At 43.3% G+C, this 6,000-nt stretch overlaps 1 protein-coding gene and 1 pseudogene across 9 annotated transcripts in view; one reads left to right on the plus strand and one right to left on the minus strand.

The window, feature by feature from the left end:
* The window catches only part of DAB1 (DAB adaptor protein 1), a 1,110,909-nt gene that overhangs the window by 536,188 nt on the left and 568,721 nt on the right, over positions 1–6,000 (minus strand). The window lies entirely within an intron of this gene.
* Positions 1–6,000, plus strand: part of LOC100473068 — a 101,033-nt pseudogene that overhangs the window by 20,218 nt on the left and 74,815 nt on the right.

A 6,000-nucleotide genomic window follows, 5' to 3' on the forward strand; every position in this document is an offset into this window, starting at 1 on the left:
GATAAAATTTAAGTCGGTTGCCATATTAGTGAGGAATCTTTGGGTCATAGACAATAGAAAACGGAGTCAAACTATTTTTTTTAATTGTGGTAAAAAAACCCCACACACACACACATAACATAAAATGTATCACCTGTATTAGTCAGCTCAGGCCATCATAACAAAGCACCACAGAGTGGGCGGCTTAAACAACAGAAATTTATTGTCTCACAGTTCTGGAGGCCAGAAGTTCAAGATCAAGGCGCCAGTATGGTCAGTTTTCAGTGAGATCTTCGTCTTTGCTGTGTCCTATAATGGCCTTTCCTTTTTGCAAGCATGGAGAGAGATCTTTGGTGTCTCTTCCTCTTTTTATAAGGATAACAGTTCTACTGGATTAGAGTCCCACTTAGAATCTCATTTAATCTTAATTACCTCCTTGAAGTCCCTATTTCTAAATATAATCGCAGCAGGGGATAGGGCTGTAACTGTAATATAGGAATTTTGGAAGAACACAGTTCAGTCTATAAAGCCAACTTTTAATTTTTTTATTTATTTATTTTTTAAAGATTTTATTTATTTATTTGACAGAGATAGAGACAGCCAGCGAGAGAGGGAACACAAGCAGGGGGAGTGGGAGAGGAAGAAGCAGGCTCCCAGCAGAGGAGCCTGATGTGGGGCTCGATCCCATAATGCCGGGATCACGCCCTGAGCCGAAGGCAGACGCTTAACCGCTGTGCCACCCAGGCGCCCCTAAAGCCAACTTTTTAAAAAAGATTTTATTTCTTTGACAGAGAGAGGGAGAGAGAACACAAGCAGGGGGAGTGGCAGAGGCAGAGGGAGAAGTAGGCTCCCCGCTGAGCAGGGAGTCCCACACAGGGATCCATCCCAGGACCCTGAGACCATGACTTCAGCGGAAGGCAGACGCTTAACAGACTGAGGCAGGCAGGCACCCCGCTACTGTAACAATTTTTAAGCACACAGTTCAGTAGCATTAAAAGCACATTCACATTTCCTGGGCAACCATCACCACAATCCATCTTCGAATTCTTTTCATCTTATAAACTAAAACTCCATACCTGTTAAAAAATAATTTCCCATCCCTCCCTCTCCTCAGCCCCTTAGCAACCACCACTCTGCTTCCTATGTCTAGGAATGTCACTACTCGAAGTATCTGATCTGAGTGGAATCATACAGTATTTGTCTTTTAGTGACTGGCTTAATTTACTTGGTGCAATGTCCTCCAATTTTGTCCGTGTCGTAGCAGGTGTCAGAATTTCCTTGCTTTTTAAAGTTGAATAATATTCCATTGTATGGGTATGTCGTCTGTTGTTAATCCATTCATAATGCTCCCATGAACATGGGTGTAAAAATCACACATGTATGTTTATTGATTGTGGTGATGGTTTCATGGGTGTACACACGTCAAAATCTATCAAGTTGTACACTTCAAGTATGTATTGACATTATGGTAGGGCAACTATTTTTCTTTTTAGTATAGCTATAAAAACCCACATGATAAAGGAATACTGACTGGCACACTTGACTAGTAAGTTCAGGAAGGTTCAAACTACATCATCAGGATTTCAAGTAATGGTTATCAGAGTACTCTGCTTTTCTCTGAGGCTGACTTGTCCTGAGCCGTGGCAAAAATGTGAAATCTCTGGTCGTTCTCAGGTAACATTGTTTTTTACAACTGTGATGAGGGAACGGAAGGCAAACGGAGGACAAAGCAGAAGCTGACACCGTGTAATCCCCTCACCCCTGGATGTATGCAACGTTCCTCAGGCACTCCTGGCTGCCCGGAAGGACAAAGAAAGTCCTTGCTACCTACAGCCCATTGACAAGTCCTTGAAACAGGCACCGTGACATTCCTCTGGGAATTTAGCTGCCTCGATTGTTAATACTTTGCTAAGGGCAAAAGGCAGTCCTAGCCTGACCCCCTCCCCTCCACTAAGATCCTGTAAGTCTACTCTAATGTATAAAAATTCCTTTGGAAACTTCCTTTATCTCTAACCCCCCAAGATACGTATTGGCAATCATCCCCAAGCATATGGCCCACCGATATACATCTGAAGGGTTTCATGACTAAGGTTTTATTAGACGGTAATAAATGACCCTTTCCCAACAGTCGCTAGCCCCCCTCAAGGTCCTGGAGACCTTGATTCCAAAATTTCTTAGAGACTTATGCTACCCTTAGTCCCCTCCCCATTTGAGGGTATAAAATAGGCCATTCCTCACAACCCCAGCGCAGTATCTCTTTCTGCCCACGGGTCCTATCCCCGTGCTTTAATAAACCACCATTTTGCACCAAAGACGTCTCAAGAATTCTTTCTCGGTCGTCGGCTCCGGACTTCACCCCACTGAACCTCACCTGTACTTCATCAACTGGGAACATTAGAGGGCAGAGGCTAACTGCTTTCCCAAAAGTTCCATCTGAAGTCTGAGCTAATGCTCTGATTAGCCTAGTTGAGCCAATCATTTTGGTAAGTGGGAAGCAGTGCTGTGACTGGTCAAGTCTGGATTGTGAGCCCGGCCATGTGATGTGCAGGAAGGATTTATATCATGAGCCACACAGTCAGGTTCCCATCAAGAAAAAAGGGTTCTATTAGCAGCAGATGAAAAGCAGACAAAAACTATAGACAGTATTGCTGTCCCACTTCCCTGGAGAATGCCCTTATATGGAAATAAAAATACAGAATTTGCTGGAGACCGCNAGGGTTCTATTAGCAGCAGATGAAAAGCAGACAAAAACTATAGACAAGTATTGCTGTCCCACTTCCCTGGAGAATGCCCTTATATGGAAATAAAAATACAGAATTTGCTGGAGACCGCTGTGCCATATGGTATGTTTGTGTCTAAAAGCTTCTCCCTACAGGTATAAACCTCCCCACCACTCTCCACTGGCCCCACACCAGCCAAGTGAGTCTGAAGTCAGCAGCCAAAAAGCCAGCTGAGATTCTGAAACTGAATATTTATTTACCCAGGGGAAAAAATGATCTGCTGATTCTATTATCTGAATTTTAAATGCAGGAAGTTTGGGGGTTCAGAAAAATCACAATTCTAAGTATGCCAAATATGTTATTTTGAATATATTTGTTGATTTTAAAAAATCAGTTTTGGAGCACCTGGGCTTCCTTCTTGGTTTCAGTTCAGGTGCTGATCTCACGGGTGGTGAGATGGAGCCTCTGGTCAGGCTCAGCAGAAGTTTCCTTGGGGATTCTCTCCCTCTGCCTTTAGCCGCACTCGTGAGCGCTCTCTCAAAAAAATAAATAAATCTTAAAAAAAAAAAAGGAAAAGAAAATCACTTTCTCCCCACCTCTGTCAAATAAATATTGACCAAATATTTTAGAACTGTAATTTTGAAAAGACACAAAATTTTTCGGGCACCCAAATATCTCAATTTGGAACAAAGCTACAGAAAGTAAAGTTGAGCACCTACTATGGGATAGCACTAGGCAAAGCCCTTCCCACTGAGAATCATTTAAATTCCCCTTCTCTTCTCTGGGAGGCTTAGAAGCATCAGTGAGTTGTCCAGGGTCGCACGCAAAATGAATGAGTGGCGGTTCTGAGATACAAACACGGTTTCTGCTGGCTCCAAACGCCAGCTTTTGTTTCTGTTTTCTGTGTCAGACTTGCAGTTTCATTGTCCTTTCACAGATTCCCAGTCCTGCCTTTGTTCGGCTGATGCCACAGATACTGCTGGGAGGCACAGGTCCCCAGGGCATAATTCCAAGGTAACATGCACAGGTTCTTCTGAAAGGCCACAGTGTTGAGCTACTGTGGTGCCCTGCCGCATACAGTTATTGTTAGGAAGCTCACCATTGATTCCAAAATCCTAAACATGATCTAAAATCTTGGCTATGATCTGGCCCCTGCCTACACTCTGACCCTCTGACTTCATCTCCTTTCCCATCCCTCTTTCCTTAACCAGACCTGCTACCCTGCAAGTGTATTAGTTCCTCAATGGAAGGAGCTAGCTCCCCTTAGTGCCTTCACGCGGGTTTTCTTCACCTACCTGGGGAAGCATTCCCACACTCTCATAGCTAACCGTTGCTCACCTTCGGGTATGATTTTAAATATCACCTCCTTGGGGAAGGCTTCTCTAGATCGCCCGATAGGGTTAAATCACCTTGTTTTGTTTTCTCAGGGTACCCTGCGCCAAGCCTCTTCTCCTTAGCACTTAGGACAATTAGTAATTAATTACCCATGCAATTATTGGTTTAATGACTATTTCTGTTCATGCACCTATTCATAGATGAATTTTTTGAGAGCCTACTGCTTGCCTACTGTGTGCTCACTGTCTGAGGCACTGAGTCTAGAGCAGTGTGGGCATATGAGACGACTGAGATTTGCTCTGTCCTCCTTTCTAGGTATCCTCTAGCCCTGCCCCCGTGTCCCGCCCAGAGCAGGAATTGAAAGGATGAAGGAATTAAGAAAGGAGAAAACAATGTTAATCACTGATGTTAAAGCTGCATTACAGCCCCTTCCTATGTGGCCTCTCACCCTATTATCTCTAAGTCCCCAGCACCTAGCATACTACCTGGATTGAATAGGAGCTCAAAAACACATATACAGTTTAATGAATCAATGAATGACTCAAGCAATCAATTTAATTTGGCATATGCCTTCCTCGTAGGTGTGCCCATTAATTACCAATTACCAGTGTTTACATTCCAGTGCTTAACCATTTTTTGCTGGCTTCTATAAACTCTCTGGGATGAGAGAATTGGCTTCTCAAACGACTTCCTGCATAAATTAGCCCATCTGAAAGTGAGTGTTTATCCCGGGCTCTTTGAAATTCACATCATTCGCACCAACACCCGGCTCAGACAGTTCTTTAATTCCAGTCACCTGGGATTTCTTCCTACCTTTGTTGCCAGCCCCAGCCTAACGCCACTTATCTTATCCACCTGGATTTACATATCAGAAAGGTCTAATCAAAGCCTGCCTGATTGTCACATCCACCCCCGTTACAAATCTGCCATCTAATCAAGAAGCCATACAGCAAATCAACATGCACTTCTTTCTGAAATCTTTTGCAGAAAAATGGGAGAGCAGGAGTCAGAGCTGTGAACAAGGACAGCAGGAGTCAACCAGGGGAAAATTCCCTCGCTGGCTGTGTAACACAGGAAAGAAAGGGACAAGGCAAATAAATGCTTTGTCTGCAGTTTGATACAACAGTGGGTGTGGGAGGGAAAACTAATGACCACAAAGTAACATATTTCTAGGGTCTTAATTGCATTTTCACCCTAATATTCCTAGGACTGACAAGGCTACAAAGTTAGAATCAGAGATCTTATAGTCTAATACCTTCCATCTACATTTTATGACTGAAGTCATGTTCAGAGATGGGCATAGCTAATGATAATATTAACATCTATGGGTCCTTAAAATGGGCAGGGTTCACAGGCATGATCTTATTGTACCCTCATGCCTATTTTGTAGATTCTTGTTTTCTTCCCTTAATACAGATGAGGAAAACCATGCTTAGCGATGTCCCCTTTCCCATCTACACAGCAAGTATGCAGTGAAGCCAGGATTCAAATTCAGACTGTTCATTCAGCAATTTCTTTTCATTCTACTAGATCAGTGCATCTTAAACTTTAATGTTCACATGAGTCACCTGGAGATTTTGATAAATTCGGTAGTCTAAGGTGGGGATCTACTTTTCTAACAAGCTCCCAACTGATGCTGCCAGTGCATAGAATGCAAATAATCCTGACTCCATCACTCTGTTGCTGTGTGACCTTTGGCAAATCACTTAACTTCTCTGAGCCTCAGTTTCTTCATCTATAAAATAGACAATAATAGTACCTACTCACAGATGTGTTGCAAGGATTAAATGAAACATGGTCCCGAGCCTACTCAATGTCCCATAGACAGGAAGTGTCAGATATTACATTCATAAACGCTGTCCCAGGCACTATAGTGGGGATACAAAGATGAAATGATATGGCCTCTGGCCTCAAGGAGTTGCAGTCTAAGGGGCAGGAAAGACATGGGCATCAATGGGCAGAGAGA

Source organism: Ailuropoda melanoleuca, chromosome 2 (assembly GCF_002007445.2).
Source record: "Ailuropoda melanoleuca isolate Jingjing chromosome 2, ASM200744v2, whole genome shotgun sequence".
Lineage (NCBI taxonomy): Eukaryota > Metazoa > Chordata > Mammalia > Carnivora > Ursidae > Ailuropoda > Ailuropoda melanoleuca.